A 27,674-nucleotide genomic window follows, 5' to 3' on the forward strand; every position below is an offset into this window, starting at 1 on the left:
TTACATCTAAACATTTTTTTTTTTCACATGTGGTGTGTAATATTTACCTTCTGGTGACCATTGTTTCCCGGAGGAACGACAGGGCTTGTGCGTACTTGTACTTGCTCCTGCGTCCTCCAGATCCACTCGGGGCCCGCATCTCTTTATTGAACTCCTTCTTGAAACGATCCCTCACAGACCGCCACCGCTTCACAATTCTGTCCCCTGAAACGAGAAAGGAGTGGTTAGTATACAACATCAGTGTTTCCCAAACTCCAGTCCTCATGGTCCCCAGGGGTCATGTTTTCAGGATTTCCATAGTAAATGGAAATCCTGAACACATGATCCGTGGGGACCACGAGGACTGGAGTTCGGGAAACACTGGTTTACATCAAGCAACCAGTACTGTATATACTTACGCTCTTTAATCTGGGCCCGAGCATCGAGGTCCTCCCAGCGGTCCACAAGGAGCGAACAGATTTCCTCCCAGAGCCGTCGGGTAACGATCAGGTCAGCATGGCGGCGGTCAGCCATATTCCATAGCGGCTCCCTTTCTCTGACGAGATCGATGAGGTGGTCCACATCAATCCCTCCATCCTCACCGTCAGAGTCGGGAGCACGCTGTGAAGGCTGTTAAAGAAAAAGACAAAAATAACATAATTAGCCTCCACAAAAGAAATGAAATAAAAAGTGCAAAAAAACAAAGGAAAAATATTTATACTTACACGCTGGTGACCGCCGCGTTGCTGTCGCCGACGACCCTGGGAGGCACTGCAAGGACCTCTTGGCCGAGCACCGGATTGGGAAGACTAGAGAAGAAAACAAAAAATGTTATGTCTTTGGATGTAGGCATTTGTTTGCTGTGTGTGGTCTGCAGAACATTGTTTTCTATGTGTTGTGTGTAGTGTGATGTTGTGTTTCTGCGTTTGATGCAAAAAACTTACCAATTGTGAGCCCACTCCAGGTGTCTGTCCACCCCTTCCTTCTTCTTCTGGGAGCTCCTCTTCATCTTGTGATTCCTGTTTTGACATAAAAGGCAATGAATAGACATATATTACAGAGATGATGGATTTTGGAAATAAAAACTTACCGTCAAACGCTGACGATGCGAGGGAGGGCTCCCAGAAGATGTGCTGTCTTCCTGCTGGCCAGACTCCATGCCTGTGGGTGGTGTTACTGCTGCTTCCAGTGCTGCCACTGTTGCTGCTGCTGCATCTCTTGGGCGGCTGTTGAATAAAGAGAAACAAAGGGCCAATGAATATCTTGATATTCCATGGCCCTAGTTTGGAGGAATGGGGGATTTGATAATTACCATCTCTCATCTGCTGCTGGACTCCCCTCCCGTTGTTCAGCATGCTGCTCCATTTGGGGTGGTGGTGGTGCTGATGGTGCTGCTGCATTGGTCTCCTGCCTTCTCCTGCGCCTGGTTCCTGTCTTGGGTGGCATGTTGGGTGTGGCTGAGGGTCCCACTGTCATGCTTTTATATATGTGTCTTGTGGGCAGAGCTACTGAGCATGCTCAGACCAAAAAAAACCAGATCCGGCGCATTGCCGCGCTCATAGGCTTTCATTGTGTGAAAAAGCCGGACACAAAAAACGTTACAGTAGCCGTTTTTTCCAGACGCCGGATCGCGACACATTGCCGGATCCGGCGAAAACCGGATGAAACGCATGGCCATCCGGCTCGATCCGGCACTAATGCAAGTCAATGGGGGGGAAACCGGATCCGGCATTACATTTCGCCGGATCCGGTTTTTGTCAAAAGCGCCGGATCGCGCCTGACGGCGAAAACCTGATGTGTGAAAGAGGCCTTAGTTATAACAAATTATAATGATTATATTGCACATAAAAACATTTCACATCATATATTCAACACTACAGATTTGCAACACAAATTAACTAAACGATTACCCAAGTATTGATAGTATTTTATTTTCAACTAATTCAAGAGCCTTTTGATAAACAACTTGTGTATCTGTGTATCTAACCCTATCGTGTGATAATGTCTGCTGCGCTGTGTACCTAATCCTATCGTGTTACTGACTGCTCAGCCGTGTTTCTAATCCTATCCTGTGTTACTGACTGCTCACCCGTGTATCTAATCCTATCCTGTGTGTTACACTGATCAGCAGTCAGTATCTAATCCTATCCTGTGTGATACCGACTGCTGAGCCATGTATCTAATCCTATTCTGTGTGATACTGACTGCTCAGCCGTGTATCTAATCCTATCCTGTGTGATACTGGGCTCCCCCTGCAGTCTGTGTCAGAGGGTGGTCTGTGTTGGCACGGTAATAAATTGTTATGCTTTACAGAAGGACGATAACACCATAGAAATTATAGGAATAGTAGGCAAAATTGTTTGGTGAATTGGAACGCGCAGGGTTAAAATTTCGCCTGACAACATAGCCTATGACGCTTTCGGGGTTCAGACGTGTGACTGTGCAAAATTTTGTGGCTGTAGCTGCAACGGTGCAGATGCCAATCCCGGACATAGACAGAGGACACACACACACACACACACACACACACACACACACACACACACACACACACACACACACACACACACACACACACACACACACTGAGCTTTATATATTAGATACATTCTTTCGTGATTACCCATTGTCTTCTTATAACTGTGTATACCCATTTTCCCTGTTCTTTACCACTATTTTTTCATGTGCTATTTCCCATTATACACCAGCCATGTACCTCCTATGTAACCCACTGGTTATTTTTTTGTTTCTTCATTATAGTCTGTACACGGGCACATCGTATACGGCTACCATCTATGAACCCTTTACTTCATTTTTACAGTCACATACACACACTTTATGTTGGAGTATATACCATTTATATATTTTTGACGATATATACACATTCTCTACAATTGTTGATACGCCATTTACAGGTTTTGTACCCTTTTTACCTTTTCATATGCACAACTTAGATATTTTATTGCATATTGCTACCATTGTGTATTGCATTAGTAACATATTATATAGTTTTGTCACTTGGCATTTTTGGTCCACTATCCTTGATTCCTATCAGTAATACCTGGTCACCTGTGTGTGCAGGTACTCGCTGTATGTCGTTAGTGCCACCCTTTTATCCCTTCTTTTTTGTCTGAATAAATGTGTTACTCTTTACAACTGTTTTCCCTTCATCATCATTTTTTTTTTTTTTTTTTTTTTTTTTTTGCATTATTGTTCGGTTGTACCTCCTGATTTTAATGATTTTGTTTCCAAATGGTCTGCCATTTATTCCATAAGCAAGTATATAAGTGTACCTACTATTAATCTTACTCTTTAATGCTCGATACAGTATTTTTTAGTATATACTATTGCTTCGTTCAGTGTGCAATTTTTCTCAACCTTAACCTAAGGTTATGTGCACACATTACGGATTTGCTGTTGTAAAATTCTGCGTGGATTCTTCCTCTTGGCAGAAAACGCAGTTGAAAATCTGCGCAGTTTTGATGCAGATTTGCAAGCTATACAAAGATATATATATATATATATATATATATATATATATATATATATATATATATATATTTAACAAAAAAAAGTGATGTCATTTCCTTATCCAACTTCTCCTTTTACATTCTCCATTGAAGACCATAATATCACTACATACTATGTTCAAATATTATGTTTACACACAAAAACAAATGAAAGTGAATATAAAATATATACCTGTATATTGTAAGGTAGCGCTGTCATTCAAGGTTGGGGACACTCGCTTGGCAGCCAAATAATCACGTCCGGCACGGGTTTTCCATGAAACAATAACAATCCATGTGGTTTATTCAGGCATCATAAACCCACAGCAGCAACATAAGGTTCATATAATCAGCATAGCGTTCATGACAGAGCTTCTCTCTGTTAAGCCTGTAGTCACACAGGTTACGCAATGTCCAGTTCTCGGCCTCTTCAGCCTCACAGATATATCACCCCGTCAGGGTTACCTCATGGCTGCTTCAGCTCACTGCAGCCATTACACACAGCATTCACGTGCTGTCAGGCAGAAAGCCCCATCTCCCAGCGGGACCTTCCACAACGGACCAACCGGGTCCAAGCATTTACTCCATGTGACCTACCTTATATGGTCCGTAGCCACGCCCACTGGGTCACATGGCTATGACATCATCACAGGTCCTTCACACACTCATACACTTTACTATGGCGTTCTTAAACACACCCCTGGGTGGATTTGTAGGTAGCTGGTCCCGCCCGTCTTTCCAGCTACTTGAAGACTTCCCTAAGATATTGACACAGACCCTCAGCAGTATCACTGCTGATCAGCACATACACAAGTCTTCATCTCAAGGCCACCCACCTTGAGATACATTCCGATCATTCAGCATCCTACACCTATCAGGACACTAGAAATGCTTATACGCCTATCCTGGGACACCCACACAGCGCCCCCTAGCAGACACAGTGGTCACTACACCACAATATATATGTCAGCCAAATACACTAGTTAATAAAATGGTACATAAAGAGTTAAATAAGACACACAATTTGTGTGAAACACAATGTTTTATTTTTCAGAAAAATGTAAAAAAAAAAAATTTGCGTGGGCTCCTGCATAATTTTCATAACCAGCAGAGGGAAAGCCGACGGCTGAGGGTTAATATTCTGGAAGGGAGCCAATAGCCATAAAGGTACCCAGGCTATTAATATCGGCTCACAGATGTTTCCTTAGCCTTTACTGGCTAGTTTACAGGGGAACCCCAGAAAAAAATTGACATGGGGTCCCCCCCTATAAAATCGAACCAGCAAAGGCTATGCAGACAGCTCCGGGCTGATTTTAATAGCCTGGAAAGGGGTCATATTTATATTGGCACCCCAGGCTAAAAGCATCAGCTCTCAGCCACCCCAGAAGCACTTGGCCTCGCGCTTCCCACTAGCCATCTAGTGGTGGCAAGTGGGGTAATATTTGTGGAGTTGATATCACCTTTGTATTGTCCGGTGACATCAAGCCCACCAATTAGTAATGGAGAGGTGTCAATAAGACACATATCCATTACTAATCCTATAGTTATATGGTATATGAACACACAGCCAGAATAAAGTCCTTGACTTGAAATAATCACACAGACTCCTTTATTGAATCTTAATTTACCATACTTACTGCACTGCCTAATCCCCGAATCCCTCGATCACCTGCAACAAAAATAAAATAATAAACCAGCATAAATACTCCCTGTGCGACGTAGTCCATTTACAAAGTGTCCCATGACGATCTCGCGTGTAGACCAGTCACATCGGGAGATGTGACTACTATACCCGGCCTACGGTGATAAATCGCTCCTGCAGTGTATCTCCTGTCAGTGTTATCACTGAGAGTTCACTGGAGTTCGTGCTCTCACAGCACTACCGCTGTGAGAATTTTCTCAAGCAGCGGTGCCCCAAGTGACAGCACGAACTCCAGTGAACCCTGTGGGAGGATTACCTCCTGTCAGTTTATCATCGGAGCCCGGGTAGAGCGGTCACATCTCCTGATGTGACCGGTTCTACACGTGAGATCGTCGTGGGACACTCGTTATTAAATGGACCACGGCGGAAAGGTAAGTATATGTTGGTTTATTTTATTCTTGCTGCAGGAGATTGAGGGCGTCGGATTAGGTGTTTTTTTTTTTTTTTTGTTTTACAATTGAACACACTGCATCATCGGCTCATGCGGTCACTGTTATACAGTACAGACCAAAAGTTTGGACACACCTTCTCATACAAAGACTTTTCTTTATTTTCTTGACTATGAAAATTGTAGATTCACTCTGAAGGCATCAAAACTATGCATTAACACATGTGGAATTATATAATTAACAAAAAAGTGTGGAACAACTGAAAATATGTCTTATGTTCTGGGTTCTTCAAAGTAGCCACCTTTTGCTTTGAGTACTGCTTTGCACACTCTTGGCATTCTCTTGATGAGCTTCAAGAGGTTGTCACCGGAAATGGTTTTTCACTTCAGAGGTGTGCCCTGTCAGGTTTAGTAAGTGGGATTTCTTAGCTTATAAATGGGGTTGCGACCATCAGTGTGTTGTGCAGAAATCTGGTGGATACACAGCTGATAGTCCTACTGAATAGACTGTTAGCTGCTTTTTTCCTCTTCGCCACGACAGCACCCACTGAGAGAGGGGATACGCCCCCGGAACAGGAAACCTACAGAGAGATAAATGGGGCGGTCCCCCTCGCTCCCTCAGTTTGGTTTCCTGTTCCTGGGAAGGAACCCGCAGAAGAGGATACCTGGTCTGGTAGCCGCCTGCGTGCAGAATATGAGCAGCAGGGGCCCCAGGACCGGAGGCAGCGTCGGGCGGAGAGGTATATCCCCCCCCCCCTAGAGCTGGTAATGCAGGTGAGGCCGGAGGTGAGACTGGTGCCAAGGCTCACTGGGGAGGACAGTGGAACCCCCCCCCCCCGAGGGGGGCGCATTACAGATACCAATGACCGGGGTTGATGGTGCCCCCCCCCCCCAGCAAAGGGCTCGAGCGTTTGTGCTGGGCAGCGCTACTGGGGGTCATACCTGCGGAGGGGAGAAGGACCCCGTGTGTTGGTGGCAGGGTGCAGATACCCGGGAGGCACAGCCGGACGGCCGCCGCATCAGTGCTCTGCTGTGAGCGAGCGCTTCCCCAGGAGACGCAACCCGGAAGTGGAGAGAACTTCCGGGGTTAGGACAGGAGGCAGAGATCGCGGGGGAACGCCTGCGCATGCGCAGAAGCGCAAAAAAAAAAAAAAAAAAAAAGAGGGGAAGAGGAGCAGCTATAGCAGCGGCTATAAAAAGAAGCCACAGACGCAGCACTGGTGCGCAGTCATGTCGTCCTTAGATGACCCAGCTTCGCTCCCGTTAGGTCAGCCAGTGCAATCCCCACATGGCAGTAGACAGAGCAGTGCTACAAGGAGAAGTAGTAGCGCCAGGAAAAGTGGCAGCTCCAGGAAGGAATCTAGTGGACCTTCCAGGCAAGATGAGCCCTTGGAGAAAAAACGCAAGGAAAAGAAGTCGTCCCATGCCTCGCCTCAGCCTGGGTCGCGGACCCCGCAGCCGGTAGTTTACTGACGAAACTCACGGGTGAGGGTTTTGTGGTCAGAATATATAATTGATGACCTTCTCTTTCTGGTCCATACCCCCTTTAGGCTAAAAGAACGGAGAAGGCGAAACATAGAGAGTGTGCCTTATGTTCTCAGCCCCTCCCAGATGGCCACCCTAAGAGATTATGCCAATCATGTATTGAGGAGGCCTTACAGGAGGAGTCCTCACGAAAGAAGGAGGATATCCGGGCAATGATAAGAGAGGAGCTACGGGCCTTAGGCGGTTCCAGTAGTTTGGGGGGTCACTCCTCCGCGAGAGAAATATGTTCGCCAAGAGGAGGAGCCTCGCTGGCGTCAAAGTCGCCATCTGAAACCGGGGAACTAGATTCCGACAAGTCCCAGGAATACCTTTCCTCAGAGGACGAGGACCAAACGTGTTTCCCCACGGACAGTGTCAGTAATTTAGTGAAGTCTGTCCGAAATACCATGGGGTTGCCAGAAAGTAAGGACCCCAAGACCCCACAGGACATAATATTTGCAGGCATTTCCCGTAGAAAGGTCCGGGCATTCCCAGTGGTACCAGCTGTTAAATAGCTAGTTAAAAGGGAGTGGGAAAAACAAGGTCAAAGAACCTTCCTCCCCTTAACGTCAAAGCGTAAGTACCCCTTTGACGATGAGGAGTTAATAGCCTGGTCGAGAGCCCCCAAGGTGGATGCGGCAGTGGCCTCTACCTCTCGTAGATCCTCTCTGCCGGTAGAGGATTCGGGAACTTTGGCTGATTCTTTGGATCGTAAAACCGATACATTTCTTAAAAGATCTTGGGAAGCATGTACGGCAGCCTTTAAGCCCGCAATAGCAGCCATGTGGACGGCAAGATCATTGTTGGTGTGGCTGAATGACTTAGAGGACAATATTAAGAATGGAGTAGCTAGGAATAGACTCCTTTCCTCTATGCCCCTCATTAAGGGAGCAGCGGCCTTCCTCTCCGACTCCTCCGCGGACTCTCTCCGGTTATGGGCTAGAGCGGCAGGACAGACCAATGCAGGCAGGCGGGCCTTATGGTTGAAGGGGTGGAAAGGAGACACACAAACAAAGACTAGACTGTGTGCTATACCCTGCCAGGGTAAGTACTTGTTTGGCACGGAACTGGATGAGATTTTGACAAAAGCGGGGGAGAGGAAGAAGGGTTTCCCTAACCCGTATGTTCCGTTTAACAGGAGGGCCTACAGGAAGCCGCCGTTTGGTAAAAAGGACTTTAGACCCCAGGACCGCTGGGGAAATAAGGACCCCAAACAAAGGGGCAACCTATTCGGGAAACGTCCCTTCAGGGGAGACAGATCCCGATAAAATCATTATACCGGTAGTTGGCAGGCTATTAAAATTCAGCCGCCAATGGGAGAAGGTGACATCAAATCCATGGGCCATGAATATTGTGTCATCAGGCCTGAAATTAGAATTTGTTCGGTATCCACCGAACTCCTTCCTATTGACTTCCATGAAGTCCCTGACACAGCAGGAAGCGCTGGAAATGGAGATTGCAGTACTCCTAACTAAACAGGTCCTAGTAGAGGTCCCAGAGGACGAAATAGGAATGGGCTTTTATTCTCCTCTATTTTTAGTCCCAAAACCAGATGGCTCTTACAGGACTATAATAAATTTAAAGAAGCTTAATACCTTCCTAAGACTGAGGTCGTTTAAAATGGAGTCGATTAAGTCTGCAATAAAACTTTTGTTCCCCAGGTGTTATATGGCAGTCTTGGACCTAAAGGACGCCTATTACCATCTCCCCATATATCGAGGGCACCAGAGGTTCCTGCGGGTAGCATTCTGGTTCAAAGGTCGGATTCAGCATTTCCAGTTTGCGGCAATGCCATTCGGGCTATCCATGGCTCCTCGGGTATTTACAAAATTGATGCTGGAAGTGATGTCGTATGTAAGGCTGAATGACACCCTAGTTGTCCCTTACTTAGACGACCTACTCATAGTGGGGAATTCTGTTTCACAGTGCGAAGCGAGAATAGCTAGGATTATCTCATCCCTACAAACACTGGGCTGGCTAATTAACTGGGAGAAGTCCAGACTAGAACCAGTGACCTGTCAGAGGTTTCTGGGCCTGCAAGTGGACTCCGTAACTGAGGAGTGCTTTCTGCCGAACGCCAAAGTAATGGCCATAATCGATAAGATACAGAATACTACAGGAAGACCCGTAATATCATTGAGACAGGGTATGTCCTTGCTGGGGTCTCTGATATCGTGCATTCCAGCGGTGCAATGGGCTCAGTTCCACTCCAGAGAACTGCAGTGGGCTATTCTGCAGGAGACAGACAGACTGCAGGGGCGGCTGGAAGGGAGGATGTCCCTATCGCCCGAGGTGGTAAGATCCCTAAAATGGTGGTTAAATCCTTCCAATTTATCAAAGGGAGTGCAATGGTGGGTGACTCCCTCCAAGATACTCACTACGGATGCCAGCCCCTTAGGTTGGGGAGCCCACCTAGAGGAGCACATGGTACAAGGCTGGTGGCGTAATGATGAAATAGAAACCTCCTCTAATGTAAAGGAGCTAACAGCGATTTTCTATGCGATGTCTCACTTTCTTCCACAGTTAAGGGGCACCCACGTGGGAATTCAGACAGACAATACCACCGCAGTGGCCTATATAAACCGGCAAGGAGGCACGCGGTCAGGACCATTGATGTCTATTGCGGGAAAAATCCTAGAAATAGCCGAGGTACATCTTCTCTCCCTGTCAGCGCTCCATATAAGAGGAGTAGACAACTCCCAAGCAGACTATCTCAGTCGCCAGACCCTATATCAGGGCGAGTGGGTCCTCAGCAGGCACGTCTTCGAAATGATAGTGTCAGAATGGGGCAGACCGGAGATAGACCTATTCGCGACCAGAGCCAACAGGCGCGTAAGAAGGTTTGCTTCGCTGTACAGGTCAGACAACCCAGACATTCTAGATGCCCTCCAAGCACCCTGGACTTTCCAGCTAGCCTATGCCTTCCCTCCAATGGTTCTACTACCAACAGTAGTCAGGAAGATAAGACAGGAGAGGGCGAGGGTCATCTTGATAGCCCCGTTTTGGCCAAAAAGACCGTGGTTTTCATGGCTGAGAGCCATGTCACTAATCGACCCATGGATCCTGCCGCTGCACCAGAATCTTCTCTCGCAGGGCCCCTGCTACCATCCACAGGCCAAAGCCCTGCACCTAGCGGCCTGGAATTTGAAAGGGAGCTACTGAGGCAGAAGGGTTTCTCAAGGAACCTAATCAATACCCTGCTACAAAGTAGGAAAGAGTCCACGACAAAGATATATGCTAAGGTGTGGAGGAAGTTCCTGGCCTTTCACCCAACAAAGCTAGCCGGTGAAGTACCCATTACGGCCATTCTAGAATTTCTACAAAGAGGCCGAGAATTGAGACTCTCAGTGAGCACTCTAAAGGTCCACGTATCAGCCCTAGGAGCCCTATTTAACTATAACGTGGCAGCAAATAGATGGGTGACTCGTTTTATCTCGGCTTGTCAACGATCAGAACCGGTGCATATGCCTCAGCTACCAGCGTGGAACCTTACTCTAGTTTTGGATGCCTTCACTCAGGCACCGTTTGAGCCCATAAGCTCAGCATCAGTAAAGTGCCTCTCATTGAAAACGGCTATGCTAGTGGCCTTAGTATCGGCTAGGAGGGTGAGTGATCTTCACGCTCTATCAGTAGACCCTCCGTTCCTGTTAATAACACGAGACAGTCTGATTTTGAAGACGGACCCGTCCTACTTGCCCAAACGGGCAACTAAATTTCATAGATCTCAAGAGATATGCCTACCTTCATTCTATGAGAACCCGTCAACACAGGACGAGGAGAAATATCACACCTTAGATGTGAAGAGAGCCGTGCTAGCCTATCTAGATAGGACCAGTCCCTGGAGGCAGAGTAGGTCTCTTTTTGTCTCCTTCCAGGGCAGCAGAAAGGGGTCTGCAGTTACAACGGGCACGATATCCAGGTGGATTAGAGATACGATCAAGATGGCATATTTGGCAAAGGGAGAAGACCCTCCACTGGGGATTAAGGCGCACTCCACTAGAGCCATATCATCCTCCTGGGCCGAGAGGGCGAACGTCCCAATTGAACAAATATGTAAGGCGGCAACCTGGTCTTCTCCGTCTACCTTTTATAGTCACTATAGACTAGATTTGTCCTCTACCGAGGATCTAACTTTTGGTAGATCTGTCCTTAACACGGTGTGCCCTCCCAAGTGATTATCTCTGGAAATCTCTCAGTGGGTGCTGTCGTGGCGAAGAGGAAAAACCGGATTACTTACTCTACTTTTGTAGAGTCCACGACAGCACCCGCTCACTCCCCCCCCCCCCCCCCCCCCCCGTAAAAATTTTTCACACATGGGTCTCCTTGGTGGTGGAGATTATGATTTAAGTTAGATATGTGATTACACTTAGTAAGCTTAAAACTACATAGGGGTAAAATAGATGAATCGCCCAAACAATTTGACTAAAACATGTATGGCGGTTCCTCCGTTGTTCTCGGTAACACAAACTGAGGGAGCGAGGGGACCACCCCATTTATCTCTCTGTAGGTTTCCTGTCCGGGGGCGGATCCCCTCTCTCAGTGGGTGCTGTCGTGGACTCTACAAAAGAGTATTACCGGTAAGTAATCCGGTTTTTTCTTGCCATAATACAAATTCTAAGTATAGAAAAATGAGTGTCCATCATAATTTTAAGAAATGAAGGTCAGTCAGTCCGAAAAATTGGGAAAACTTTGAAAGTGTCCCCAAGTGCTATGGCAAAAACCATCAAGCGCTACAAAGAAGCTGGCTCACATGAGGACCGCCCCAGGAAAGGAAGACCAAGATTCACCTCTGCTGCGGAGGATAATTTCATCGGAGTCACCAGCCTCAGAAATCGCAGGTTAACAGCAGCTCAGATTAGAGACCAGGTCAATGCCACACAGCGTTATAGCAGCAGACACATCTCTACAACAACTGTTAAGAGGAGACTTTGTGCAGCAGGCCTTCATGGTAAAATAGCTGCTAGGAAACCACTGCTAAGGACAGGCAACAAGCAGAAGAGACTTGTTTGGGCTAAAGAACACAAGGAATGGACATTAGACCAGTGGAAATCTGTGTTTTGGTCTGATGAGTCCAAATTTGAGATCTTTGGTTCCAACCACCGTGTCTTTGTGCGACGCAGAAAAGGTGAACGGATGGACTCTACATGCCTGGTTCCCACCGTGAAGCATGGAGGAGGTGTGATGGTGTGGGGGTGCTTTGCTGGTGACACTGTTGGGGATTTATTCAAAATTGAAGGCATGGCTACCACAGCATCTTGCAGCGGCATGCTATTCCATCCAGGGTGGATAAAAATCTTGATTTTTTAAAAAAAAATCAAAAAAATCAGATTTTTTTGATTTAAATCAGATTTTTTTGATTTAAATCATTTGATTTAAATCAGATTTTTTAATCAAGTTGTACACAAGCAAAACTTTGTCTTTTTGCAAATCTAATTGTTTTACACAAATAAAAATATTAAAACAGTTGATTATGAAACCTAATAATTTTTATTTGCACTATTAAACACTCAGAATTGAACTACAGAGAGTAAGTACTTTTTAACAATAGCCTATCTCTAACGTTTGAAGTAAGCAAACATCTTCAGTGAATACATCAGTCCTTTAAGCCTACTGTTTATTTAGGACTTTTAATAGGAAAACCAGTTGTCCTGCTTTAGCAGTTCCTAAGCGGTTTCGGACTGTTGTGTGCACAAAACCAAATGAAGAAAACAATCTCTCTACTCCTGCGGATGAAGCCGATGCAGTCAGTAGCTGAGTAGCTAGATTTATTATCTTTGCTGGAAGAACAAGTGATTGCGACTTCCACCAGTCCAGTGGTTTTAGTTCATTAACGACGTTATCTGCAAACATGTATTTTTGAAATGGTGCAGATTCACACTTCAATTTCAGCACAGTTGCCACAATGTCATGGTTAGTATTGGCGAGCCACTCCATTGCAGAGTTGATTTCCGCCTCAGATAATTTTTTCCCTCTGTAGATGGGATGCAAGATATTGGCTAAATAGTGTTCTTCTTTTAATGCTTGGTCCTTGCGGTGCTGTATTGCAACCTTTACAATGTTTGAGAGGTTCAAGAGATCTAGAGAACCTTCTAAATCTTTCCAAACTTCTGTGGCATCAGCTATGGTTGCAGTATCTTTCTGCATTTTATCCAACGCAATCGATATTGGCTTTAACCTTTCCAAAAGGTCCTCGGCATTTCTCTTCACACCAAGATTTAATACTTTGCTTCGTATATTAGCATCAATTTTATCCCGATGTGTTTCGCAAATGGACAGTAATTTTGACCAGTTGTTAATAAACAGTTCCAAGCAGTCAGCCAAGGTATTCCATCTAACATCTTGTGGTAGAACCAACTTCAGTCCTCCCATTTCCTTGTAGGTTGCATGTGCAAAATGATTATTGCGGAAATATTTAACAATTTCTACAACATGTTCCTTGACACCCAAAATATGCAGGTCTTTTGCCAAAAGATGCAACAAATGGGCAGAACAACCGTATGTAATGACATTTGTGTCATCCTGTGCCAGTTCCGCTCGCATTTTTGCCACATTGCTTGCGTTATCAGTAACTAAGCTCCTTACTTTACATCCAAACTGTTCTTGGCATTGGTGAATTGAGTTCTTAGCAATTTCAAGTAAATATTCAGCAGTATGTGAATTTCCAGATGTGTCGATTGTGTCTGTAAGGTAAGTTTCACCATCTTCTGTTGTGACACAAGTGCAAATTATGGGGTCGTTGTGGATGTTGCTCCAACCATCCAAGCTCATGTTAACAACCTTGTCTTTCAAATATTTTGTACAAGCCGCTCTTTCTATGTCGTATACAGCCTGAAGATGTTTTCCTGAGATATCAAATCTACTTGGTGGTTTGTAGCCTGGTCTAATTCCTTCGATCATTTGTACAAACAATGGGTGCTCAACTAGTCGGAAAGAAGAATTGGTTGCAAATATGAATTTAGCAATTAATTCATCAAAATGTTCTTTCTGGCTCGTCGTAGTCTTTAAGATGAATTTTTCTACACTTTGCACGCAAAGTTTTTTTTTGGGCTGCTTTGTTGAAGTTGTACCCAGATATTGATTGTCACGTGCAGCACAAGCCATATTTGACCCTGAAAGCACAGAAATTAAAAATATAAATCGACTGCGTATTTGAAGAAATATAACGAAAATATTGAAACAAACTTTTTGAACAATGTAATGGTCCTCGTCCTATAAGGGCTGTCTCAAAAGTTATGCTACTCAAGTTTTCCGGTGAGGTTGCTGTAATACTGGTAACTAATATCAGAGCCTCAGCAACTGAAAAAAATTATGTCACAAAAGTTTTAAAAATGTTTTTTTTTTAAAATGGTCAATTTGGCAGACTTCAAAAGTGAATTGCAGCCTACAATAAAAAAAAATAAGCGTATACACACTTTATTTTTACTTAAAGGACATGTGCACCTTTATTTTTTAAGGTGCAGCCAGTCACAGTGTGCACATGTCCTCCCCCCGCAGCTCTCTTACCTCCGATGTCAGCGCTGCGGGGATCCGTGGCTTCGTTCTGCCCGTCCGCGAGCGCGCCTCCATTCATTTCAATGGAGCGTGCGGCCCGCTGACGTCACGCCGCTGGATCACTGCGAGTAGGCCGCAACCGGAGGACGGGAGGCGGACGGTCAAAACGAAGCCACGGATCTCAGCGCTGCGGGGATCGGAGGTAAGAGCGCTGCGGGGGGAGGACATGTGCACCTTAAAAAAATAAAGGTGCACATGTCCTTTAGCGTTAATTTTCTGTGAAATATTGCCTTAACATAAATTTAAATTCTATACTCCAGAACTACCAGTGCTAGAAATTTTTCTTTTCATAGACTTTAACCATCCCAGTAAAATGTCTGTTAAAAAATAGGTTGTAAATTAATTGCCAGACTTACCACTAGTACTAGGCTCCTGGTGCATAAGAAGCTGTGGGGGTTCATTGACATTAGTTGTATCACTATCAACATCTTCATTTCCCTTCTGGTTGCAGTTTTCATAATGTGATTTCAAACGGCAAACAAGTCCTTGGATATCCTTTTGACAGTATTTGCACTTTGCTCTTGCACCTTTCTTTCCAAGATCTGCTGCTGGCATCTCAACAAAATGAACCCAAATAGGGTCTCTCTTACGACCTGCTGCCATGGCAGGCTCACACAGATCACTTATGAAGTTTGATTGTTACTACAGCCTGAGCCAAGCACTGCTGATGTTACTACAGCCTGAGCCAAGTACTGCTGACTATCCAACAAGTTTGGGCATGTCAACTGAATGCAGGGAAAAAGAAACTAAACCAAAACTGAAACCAAGCTAGAAGTGTGGAATTAAAGGGGCAGTATGAACAAAATGTGGAGGCTATTAATAGTTTATACAATTAAGACATGCTGCTTTTAAACACCTACCTATTGCCATATAGTAAAACAAAAAAGATTTTTACTTACTTTGGGGTCCCCCCCTCACCCTGGCGTTAGATCGTTGCCCCTAGTTTCGTCCGTGTAACTATGGGCGCACATGCACACTGCTCTCACTTCTCATTTTAATCGTGATTTATATTAAAAAAAAACCTTTTGATTTAAATCAGTGATTTAAATCATGATTAAAATCATGATTTAAATCGATCCGATTTAAATAGAAAAAAATCTTTTGATTTAAATCGTGATTTAAATCATGATTTAAATCGGCGTGATTTAAATCAATCCACCCTGATTCCATCCGGTTTGTGTTTAGTTGGACCATCATTTATTTTTCAATAGGACAATGACCCCAAACACGCCTCCAGGCTGTGTAAGGGCTATTTGACCAAGGAGAGTGATGGGGTGCTACACCAGATGACCTGGCTTCCACAGTCACCAGACCTGAACCCAATCGAGATGGTTTGGGGTGAGCTGGACCGCAGAGTGAAGGCAAAAGGGCCAACATGTGCTAAGCATCTCTGGGAAGTCCTTCAAGACTGTTGGAAGACCATTTCCGGTGACTACCTCTTGAAGTTCATCAAGAGAATGCCAAGAGTGTGCAAAGCAATAATCAAAGCAAAAAGTGGCAACTTTGAAGAACCTAGGATATAAGACATATTTTCAGTTGTTTCACACTTTTTTAATTATATAATTCCACATGTGTTAATTCATAGTTTTGATGCCTTCAGAATGAATCTACAATTTTCATAGTCATGAAAATAAAGAAAACTCTTTGAATGAGAAGGTGTGTCCAAACTTTTGGTCTGTACTGTGTGTGACAGCAGACATAGCCGGATGGAAGTAGTAGTCCAGTCAGACAGTGCCCGCCCGCACACTCTTCCTCCTTCCTTTCTGCAGCGTTTTTGGCACGCAAATCCGCAGCTAATCAGCAAACCTTTTTACACCTGCTGTTAAGCTGTGGATTTGACTGACTCAATGGAAGTCAATGGGTGCAGAAACATTGCAGATCCGCAAAAAGAATTGACATGCTGCGGAAAATAAAACTATGCGAATCAGTATGGAATGTTCCTCAGCATGACCACACCAATTCTGGATTCCCATTGATTAACATTGCTTGAGCTACCCTTTGTGGATTTAATGCAATTTCACATGGAAAAAACGCTGCGGATCCGCAACAAAATCCGCAACGTGTGCACATAGCGTAATTCCCCTTCCACTCCCTTGCTTTTTCCCAGTCATGTTGCTCAGCTAGTGTGGTAGGAGCACAGTATTATCAGCAGAAAATTAGATTTTAAACTCTGTACCATCTCTGCAAACAGCTGAATTTCAACGACCGTAAATTCCAAGGTGAAATATGGCGTGCTGTATCGTGTTAGTCACAGAAGAGAGAATTTTGATTGTGGATGAGACCTGTATGGCAAAGATATGCTACAAACAATTTGAAAGTCAGATGTCTCCTACTGTATGACGTTAGGAGTACTCGAATTTTTGGGTGGCCTCTGGATCAGGCCTCTATAACAGTGGTCCCCAACCTTTTTTGCACCAGGGATCGGCTTCAAGCAAGACCATTCTTCCATGGCCCGGCAGGGTGGGGATGGAGGTGTGACGGGGTGGGGCTTTGGTCATAAGGGGGCGGGGCTATGGACGCGGTGGTAGTTTAGCAGTGCATACTTATCTATAAATGTTATAATTAAATATGTGACTCAACTCCCCATAGGTTTTGAATGAGTGGGAGCACCTGGCTTGTTTCTCTGTTTCAGTGGGAGCACTGGGCTACTTCTACTGATGACCGTCACTGCTAATGATGATTGGAACCTACAAGGAAATGGAGCACTTAAGAAAAATTGTACTGGAGTATTGTACATGCTGATTATTTTCTAATCATCAGAAAATGTATGTGTGGTTCCCCCTTTCCTGTCCAGCTCTGTGTGGCTCCCCCTGTTGTATGCATGGCTCCCCTGTCCCATCCTTGTATACATGGCTCTGCTCCCATCCTCCCATGCTTGCATACATGGCTCCGCTCCCACTTTCCCATCCTGTATGCATGGCTCTGCTCCCACTCTCCCATCCTGTATACATGGCTTCCCTGTCCCATCCTGTATACATGGCTCCCCTCCCACTCTCCCTTATATATATATATATATATATATATATATATATATATATATATATATATATATCTATCTCCGCTCCCACTCTCCTTCACTTGTATATATGGCTCCGCTCCCACTCTCCTTCCCTCGTGTATATATGGCTCCGCTCCCACTCTCCTACCCCTGTATATATGGCTCCGCTCCCATTCTCCTTCCCTTGTATATATGGCTCTGCTCACACTCTCCCTCCCTTGTATATATGGCTCTGCTCCCACTCTCCCTCCCTTGTATATATGGCTCCGCTCCCACTCTCCCTCCCTTGTATATATGGCTCCGCTCCCACTCTCCCTCCCTTGTATATATGGCTCCGCTCCCACTCTCCCTCCCTTGTATATATGGCTCCGCTCCCACTCTCCCTCCCTTGTATATATGGCTCCGCTCCCACTCTCCCTCCCTTGTATATATGGCTCCGCTCCCACTCTCCCTCCCTTGTATATATGGCTCCGCTCCCACTCTCCCTCCCTTGTATATATGGCTCCGCTCCCACTCTCCCTCCCTTGTATATATGGCTCCGCTCCCACTCTCCCTCCCTTGTATATATGGCTCCGCTCCCACTCTCCCTCCCCTGTATATATGGCTCCGCTCCCACTCTCCCTCCCCTGTATATATGGCTCCGCTCCCACTCTCCTTCCCTTGTATACATGGCTCCGCTCCCTCCCTTGTATATATGGCTCCGCTCCTATTCTCCCTCCCCTGTATATATGGCTCCGCTCCCACTCTCATTCCCTTGTATATATGGCTCCGCTCCCACTCTCATTCCCTTGTATATATGGCTCCGCTCCCACTCTCATTCCCTTGTATATATGGCTCCGCTCCCACTCTCATATATATATATATATATATATATATATATATATATATATATATATATAGCTCCGCTCCCACTCTCCCTCAATTGTATATATGGCTCCGCTCTGCTCCCCCATCCTACTTACCCTCACATCGCTGACCTTCCTTCCCGTCGCTGAACTTCCCTCCCTGCATCTCGCGGCGCTTCAGCTCCTGTGCGGAGCGGTCACGTGCTACCGCTCATTAAGGTCTATGAATATGGATGCCACGCCTATGGGAGATGAGTGGCGTCCATATTCATGACCTTAAATGAGCGGTACACTAGACCGCTCAGCACTGGATGAAGCCGCCGCACCGACAGGGACCACTAGGTGAGTATCAGCTGCTGCACCGCCGCCGGCTCCCCTTGTGTCCGCGGACCGGCAAGGGCACTGCAACGGCCCGGTGATGGGCCGCGGACCGGTGGTTGGGGACCCCTGCTCTATAACATACTACTGTAGGTGCTACAAACTATTTTAAAATCTGGTCCCCTACTATATAACGTTAGGAACAGAAGAAATTTTGGGTGGCCTCTGGATCAGGCCTCCTACAGCTTAATTTCAACCCAACAAAATGACAAAGTGTGATATTGCGGGCTAACTATTTGCAACTGAAAAGTTTATATATTTTTTTTTTAATGTGCCCTAGGTCTTCAGACAGTTTTATATCACCACAGCACGAAATGACAAGGTGGGATACAGCAGGTTGTTAAACACTTACATAGTGAAAAAATATTAATTAAAATGCTATACTCGTACATGTAGCACAATAGAAGCAGTGCACAACACACTTGTAGGACACATGTGGCTGGCTTTGTCTGTGGACCACAGTAATGGCCAAAAAAAATGCTGGAAGGTAAATTTAACAGCCACACTGGACACTAGCTAGATACACTATCTGACTGATATACAACCACCTAACTAGCTAAAATCTTGCTGCTAACAGTGCCAGCATCAGGAGCAGCCTCTCTGCGCTGTTAGTGTCAAAATGGCACTAAAACAAGATGTCCACACTTTATATGGAGAGGGACATGTGATTTCAGCAGCCAATGACACAAGCTGTTGTCAGGACTTTGTGGGTGTTTCCTGTGGCCTGACCTCCTAGCTGCAATGTGCACACAGAAAGTAAGGGTGAAAAAATAGTGTTTACAAGAACGTCACGGCTCTGAGCTCTGCAATCCCCCTCCCCTCATCAAACACGTGCCAGACGCTCATGATAGACCACCATTATCATTGTTAAAGTACTGAAAATACTTTTGTGGCAACACAAATATTTTCGTTCACTTTTTACTAAATGTTACCGATTATTTATTTTATTTTTTCTTCTGATTTTTATAAAATTTTGCTTGTTTCCGATTACGAATCCGGATGTGCCATATTCGTGCCGCATTTGTTTGGCGATCGTTTTCCGAACAAATTCGCTCATCACTACTCATAACTACTTGTCAGGCATACCGCACTTGGTTCAGTTCATGAACTTGCATCTCTCTGGCGCCCCCCCCTCCCCTTACCCTCAGGTCAGTCGGGAAATGCACCTAGGATAAGTACTCGCCGGAAAGGCTGCTCTGTCACGTACTGACTAGCGAGGCACTCTGCAATGAGGGTGGTATGTATATAACCAGTCCCAGGCCGGGAATACACACATAAACCTCCTATCTCTCACTGCCATGATTATCCTATAACACCACAATGGTACGCTACCAAACACGGCATGTCTGCGTGTTACTTGGGGGCAGAAATTCCTTTTCCAGGTTTTTGATGGTCCTAACAGCCACAAAACATTGCCATTCCTAACCCTACGTTCCAGATCCTGGAAATCCAATTTTCATGTTTCTAGGATTACTGTGAGTTATTAACCCCCTTAACCCCTAGGGTGGTTTGCACGTTCATGACTGGGCCAATTTTTGCAATTCTGACCACTGTCTCTTTATGAGGTAATAACTCTGGAACGCTTCCATGGATCCCAGTGATTCTGACACTGTTCTCGTGACATATTGTACTTCATGTCAGTGGTAAAATTTCATTCATGTAACTTGCGTTTATTTGTGAAAAAAAAAAACGGAAATTCGGCGAAAGTTTTGAAAATTTAGCAATTTTCAAACTTTGAATTTTTATGCCCTTAAATCACAGAGATATGGCACACAAAAAACCTTAATAAATAACATTTCCCATATGTTTACTTTACATCAGCACAATTTTGGAACCAAAATTTCTTTTTGTTAGGAAGTTAAGGGTTAAAAGTTGATCAGCGATTTCTCATTTTTACAACACCATTTTATTTTTAAGGACCACATCATATTTGAAGTCACTTTGAGGGGTCTCTATGATAGAAAATACCCAAAAGCAATACCATTGTAAAAACTGCTCCCCCCCTCAAGGTGCTCAAAACCACATTCAAGAAGTTTATTAACCCTTCAGGTGCTTCACAGAAATATTTTTGAATGTTTCAAAAAAAAAAAATGAACATCTAACTTTTTTTCACCAAAAAATTACTTCAGGACCAATTTTTTTATTTTACCAAGGGTAACAGAAGAAATTGGACTGTAAAAGTTATTGTGCCATTTGTCCTGAGTATGCTGATACCTGATATGTGGAGGGAACCACTGTTTAGGCGCATGGCAGAGCTCAGAAGGGAAGGAGCGCCGTTTGATTTTTTTTTTTTCAATGCAAAATTGGCTGAAATTCAGATCATGTCATGTTTGAAGAGCCGCTGATGGACCTAAACAGTGGAAACCCCCCACAAGTGACCCCATTTTGAAAACTATACCCCCCAAGGAACTTATCTAGTTATGTGGTGCGAACTTTGAACCCCCAAGGGTTTCACAGAAGTTTATAACGTACAGCTGTACAATTAAAAAAATCATTTTTTCCACAAAAATTATATTTTCACCCCCAATTTTTATTTTCCCAAGGGTAACAGGACCCCAAAAGTTATTGTGCAATTTGTCCTGCGTACGCTGATACCCCCCACATGTGGGGGTAAACTACTATATGGGCGCATGGCAGAGCTCGGAATGGAAGCAGCGCCATTTGACTTTTTTGGCTGGAATTGGGATCGGATGCCATGCCGCGTTTGGAAAACCCCTGATGTGCCTAAACAGTGGAAACACCCCATAAATGACACCATTTTGGAAACTAGACCCCCAAGGAACTTCTGTAAATGTGTGGTGAGCACTTTGAACCCTCAAGGGCTTCACAGAAGTTTATAACGCCCGGGCGTGAAAATAAAAAAATCATATTTTTTCCACAAACATGATCTTTTAGTCCCCAATTTTTTTTATTTTGCCAAGGGTAACAGGAGAAATTGAACCCCAAAAGTTGTTTTGCAATTTGTCCTGAGTACGCTGATACCCGATATGAGGGGGTAAAACTTTGTTTGGGCACATGGCACAGCTTGGAAGAGAAGGAGCACCATTTGACTTTTTCAACGCAGAATTGGCTGGAATTGATTATCAGACGCCATGTTTGGAGAGCACCTTATGTGCCTAAACAGTGGAAACCCCCCAATTCTAATGCTCTAGCCCGAACCCTAATGGTAAAATGGTAATAAACACTTTTTTGTATTTTATTATTTTTCCCTAACTAATCGGGTGATAAAGGGGGGTTTGATTTGCTATTTATGGCGGGTTTTTATGTTTGGCAGCTGTCACACGCTAAAAGACGCTTTTTAGGCTGGAGTCACACTAGCGATTAAATCGGACGAATGCAATGCGATAAAAAATCGTATTGCATTCGTCCCAATCTTATTCTGTGGTGCTGCTCCCATCATGCGTTTTTTTTTTTTTTTTTTTTGTCGGATCTGTTCCTCGGACCGAGACAATCGCAGCATGCTGCGATTGTCACCGATTTTCGGATCGGACTCGCCAATGCAAGTCTATGGGGGCGAGAAAAAATTGGATGACAAACGGACCAGATGCGTGACTTGTGATAAAATCGCACCCGGTGTCCTTTACCAAAAGCCGGCAATTCTTTTTACAATACAGTAAAATCACACTGACCAGTTAAATAAAGAAGCGAAAGAATAGATCTAGACATGTGTATAATATATATTATACATGTCATATAGACACATTTATATATTTGTAATTCATACAGTTCTTCATAGCAGAATAGCCGCTGAAACATTTGCCGGCTTTTGGAAAATCATTCTCCTACCCGACATGAAATGACACATGGTTTACATACAGTTAACCATTTCATTTCATGGTTTTTTTTTAGATGTCTATCACTAGTAATCAGATGAGGGTTTGTGGGTTAAATTTTGGAGTTGTAGGGGTTAATTAAAGGGGTTAATTTGTTGCTAAAAATTACGGGGACTCCCTGCAGCCTCAGTGACGTCAGCGGGAGTCCCCGCAATTTTATATTCCGGGGACCTGCAGGGAAGGAGGCCCCAAGAGCAGCGCAGCACATCGCGCTGCTCCAGATGTTCTCAGGGAAGCACGGAGGGAGCCCCCTCCTTGCCGATGCTTCTCTAAACCCTCGGTACACTGCGATCATGTTTGATCGCAGTGTGCCAGGGGTTAATGAGTCGGGGGCGGTCGGTGACCGGCCCTGACACTTAGTGCTGGGTGTCAGCTGTGATAATCAGCTGACACCCGGCCGCGATCAGCGGCGCCCCCCGGGAGCGCCGCTGATCGTGATGACTTACTATCCCGTCTCCGGTCATAGGCGCCCGGGTACCGTGGACAGGATAGTACATCAGATGTCAGGAAGGGGTTAAATTTGACTTTGAAGATTTTGGGATAAGAACAAAAATTCTTGGCGGGAAAACCTTCAGTCCTTGATGCTAGCAAATTCCTTAATCAATGTAAAAAGACACAAATCCATGCGACACATTCATTCCTGCAGTGAGTGTGTCAAAGGTTGTCCTAAATTTATACTCCCAGACTCTTCTGTCTCTCTGAGACTTGAAGTTACCTTTTAATACAAGTAATTTAATGTCCATCATGCCATGACCGGGGATACAAAAATGTTTTGCCACAGGTAGATCCATTCTTTTTTCTCTGATTGCGTGCCGATGAGAATTCATCCTTGTTCTCAGTTTTTGCCTGGTCTCCCCCACATACAGACCCCAGTTGGACATTTAGTACATGTGATTAAGTACACCACATGGCAAGAACAGTTCGTAACAGGCTCCTAGAGGCAGGGCTCAAGTTGTGTAAAGCTAGAAAAAAGCATTTCATCAGTGAGAAGCAAAGGAGAGCCAGGCTTAAGTTTGCCAAAGACCTTAAGGATTGGACCATAGAGGACGGGAGTAAGGTGATCTTCTCTGCTGAGTCTGATTTTCATCTTTCCCCAACACCTGGTCGTCTAATGGTTAGACGGAGACCTGGAGAAGCGTACAAGCCACAGTGTCTTGAACCTACTGTGAACTTTGGTGGAAAATCGGTGATGATCTGGGGATGCTTTAGCAAGGCTGGAATTGGGCAGGTTAATCTTTGCAAAGGACATATGAATCAAGCCGCATTCAACGTTATACTGGAAAAACAGTTGATTCCTGCTGCTCAGGCAATATTCCCCAATACTCCTCTGGTTTTTCCACCAGGACAATGCGCTATGCCACACAGCTAGGTCAATTAATGTGTGGATGAAGGACCACCACATCAAATCCCTGTCATGACCAGCCCAATCTCCAGACCTGAACCCCATTGAAAACCTCTGGAATGTAATCAAGAGGAAGACGGATAGGCACAAGCCATCAAACAAAGAAGAACTGCTTACATTTTTATACCAGGAGTGGCATAAGGTCACCCAAAAGCAGTGTGAAAGACTGGTGGAAATCATGCCAATAAAACATGAAAGCTGTGATGAAAAATCATGGTTATTCCACAAAATATTGATTTCTGGACTCTTCTTGAGTTGAAATATTAGTTTTGTTTTTAAATGATTATGAACTTGTTTTCTTAGCATGATTTCAGGTCTGCAAGCACTGCATTTTTATGTTTTTTTGACCATTTCTCATTTTCGGAAAATAAATACAAAATTTAGTGCTTGGAAATTTGAAGACATGTCAGTAGTTTATAGAATAAAAGAGCGATTTACATTTTACTCAAATATACCTATAAAGAGAAAAATTGTAACATAGTAACATAGTTTTGAAGGCTGACGGAAGACCTTATGTCCATCTAGTTAAGCCTATTTTTAGTGCAGCTGTTCTGCATTGTTGATCCTGGGAAGGCAAAAAAACCCACAGAGTAGAAGCCAATTTTTTCCATAGGGAAAAAAATTCCTTCCCCCTAAGCTGGGTCAACCATCTACCTGTAATATTCTATTATTCGTAACCTTCTATACTGTTACTCACAAGAAAAGCATCCACTCCTTTCTTAAATTCATTCAGTGAGTTGGCCATCACCACTTCCTTAGGAACAGAATTCCATAGCCTCACTGCTCTTACCGCGAAGAACCCTCTTCTATGCTGGTGCAGAAATTGTCTTTCCTCCAAACGAAGAGAATGCCCCCTTGTTCTTGTCACAGTCCTTGGTACAAACAGTTCATTGGAGAGATCTCTGTATTGCCCTCTGATATACTTGTACATACTGTATATATTAGGTCTCCCTTAAGTCTTCTCTTTTCTAGAGTAAGTAGACCTAATTTTGATAACCTTTCTGGGTATTGTAGGGAACCATCTCCATTTATCATTTTAGTAGCCCGCCTTTGAACCCTTTCAAGTTCAGTAATGTCTTTCTTGAGCACCGGCGTCCAAAATTGCACACAATACTTCAAGTGTGGTCTGACGAGTGATTTGTACAGAGGGAGAATTATGTTTTCATCTCGTGTCCCCAGACCTCTTCTAATGCATCCCATGACCCTATTTGCTTTGGTGGCAGCTGCCTGACACTGGGCACTCCAATTTAGCTTCTTATTGACTAAGATGCCTAAGTCTTTTTCCATGTCTGATTTCCCCAGCAGTTTCCCATTTAGTAAGTAATTGTAGCATCTGTTTCTCCTTCCCATGTGCATAACCTTACACTTATCTGTGTTAAACCTCATTTGCCATTTTTCAGCCCAATTCTCCAATTTACTTAAATCTGTCTGTAGTTGCAAACTGTGCTCCTTTGTGTTAACTACCTTACATAGTTTTGTATCATCTGCAAATACTGATATTTTACTGTGTAAGCCATCCACTAGATCATTAATAAATATATTAAATAGTAGGGGTCCCAATACAGAACCCTGTGGTACCCCACTAGTAACCCTGGCCCAATCTGAGTATGCACCATTAATAACCACTCTTTGTTTTCTATCACTAAGCCAGCTACCTACCCATCTACACACATTTTCCCTTAGCCCAAGCTTTCTCATCTTACTTACCAATCTTTTATGTGGGAGAAGTCGAGATAAATGACATCCAATGATTCTCCTTGGTCCATTTGAGAGCTTACATCCTCATAGAAGCTGATCAGGTTAGTTTGACAGGAGTGATCCTTCGTAAATCCATGTTGATATGGAGTTAAACATTTATTAACATTGAGATATTCCATAATGGTATCCCTTAGAAACCCTTCAAAAATTTTACCCACAACAGATGTTAAGCTTACCGGCCTATAGTTTCCAGGTTCCCTTTTACACCCCTTTTTTGAATATTGGTACCACATTTGCTTGCCGCCAATCAAAAGGAACAGACCCTGTTTCTATAGAGTCCTTAAATATAAGGAATAGAGGCCTGGCTATCACATTACTTAACTCCCTTAATACCTGAGGGTGAATGCCATCCTGGCCTGGCGATTTGTCAATTTTAATCTTACTAAGGCGGTTCTGCACTTCTTCCTGGGTTAGGCAGGTTATACTTAATGGGGAGTTTACATTATCACTCTGCTTTTCCCCTGGCAAATCCTTTTCCTGTGTGAAAACTGTTGAGAAAAAAGTATTTAAAACATTTGCTTTTCCCACATCACTCTCTATGATTTTGTTGTGGATGTTTTGACTGATTGGGTAGATATACCCTTGTGCGTGCTGTGGCCTGTCCTAATTAGATAGTCTTATTGAGCGCTCAGGGAAGGAAAGATGCCACACCTGGTTAGCAGCAATACCTTCCAGCAAAACTCTGCTGGTTTATTGAAATATACATGGTTTTTTATCAGTTCGTACAAAGGAGTGTTTACTCATTAACATAAAGGCTGAGCTTCTTATCTAATTGGTCAGTTTAAATACATGAACATATATGGGTGTCTGACCTAAGGTGACTTAAGCATCAGATGATATACTGCCCCTTGTCAAGACTCCAATATCGGCTTGGACCATCTGGCCTAACTTCCTCTTCTGTATGTCTGGGACAAATGTCACAAGACAATGCTCTGGCTTCATGGGGTTAGGTCATCTTTAGCAACTGATTACAAAGTTCAAGACAGCTGTTAATATATCTCTAAGGCTGGTTTCACATTTGCGTTTTTTTCGCGGTATTTTAGCGCTAAATAGCGCATGCGTTTTTTTTTCCTATACTTTGCATGGGATGCGCTTATGTGCGCATACACATGCGTTTGTACGAGTTTTTCCGCGCATGCGTTTTTTTGCGGTATGCGCTCGGGCGCACAAAATGCAACCTGTTGCATTTTTTGTGCGTCCGACTTGCCTCAAAAAAACGCATGCGCGCGCAATGCGTTTTTTTACAGCAAGACACCCATTATAAGTCTATGGTGAGCATATGTGCGCATTGGCATGCTTATGTATGCGTTTTTTTGCACATGCGTTTTTTTTTTTACCATTAGTTTAGACAATGGAATTTAGGGGTTAGAGTTAGGGTTAGTTAAGGGGGTTTAGGGTTAGGATCAGGGTATGGTTTGGTTAAGGGTTAGGGTCAGGGTTAGGGTTAGGATCAGGGTATGGTTTGGTTAAGGGTTAGGGTCAGGGTTAGGGTTAGGATCAGGGTATGGTTTGGTTAAGGGTTAGGGTCAGGGTTAGGGTTAGGATCAGGGTATGGTTTGGTTAAGGGTTAGGGTCAGGGTTAGGGTATGGTTTGGTTAAGGGTCAGGGTCAAGGTTAGGGTTAGGATCAGGGTATGGTTTGGTTAAGGGTTAGGGTCAGGGTTAGGGTTAGGGTTAGGGTATGGTTTGGTTAAGGGTTAAAGTTAGGGTCAGGGTCAAGGTTAGGGTTAGGATCAGGGTATGGTTTGGTTAAGGGTTAGGGTTAGGGTATGGTTTGGTTAAGGGTCAGGGTTAGGGTTAGGTTTAGG

General features: G+C 44.3%; 1 protein-coding gene across 5 annotated transcripts in view; it reads left to right on the forward strand.

Annotated features, from left to right (window-relative positions):
- RUFY1 (RUN and FYVE domain containing 1) overlaps positions 1 to 27,674 on the forward strand; it is a 573,324-nt gene that overhangs the window by 42,869 nt on the left and 502,781 nt on the right. The gene's annotated exons all lie outside the window — the stretch shown is intronic.

This window comes from Dendrobates tinctorius, unplaced genomic scaffold, assembly GCF_039654945.1.
Source record: "Dendrobates tinctorius isolate UK_male_01 unplaced genomic scaffold, ASM3965494v1 ptg000036l, whole genome shotgun sequence".
Classification (NCBI taxonomy): domain Eukaryota; kingdom Metazoa; phylum Chordata; class Amphibia; order Anura; family Dendrobatidae; genus Dendrobates; species Dendrobates tinctorius.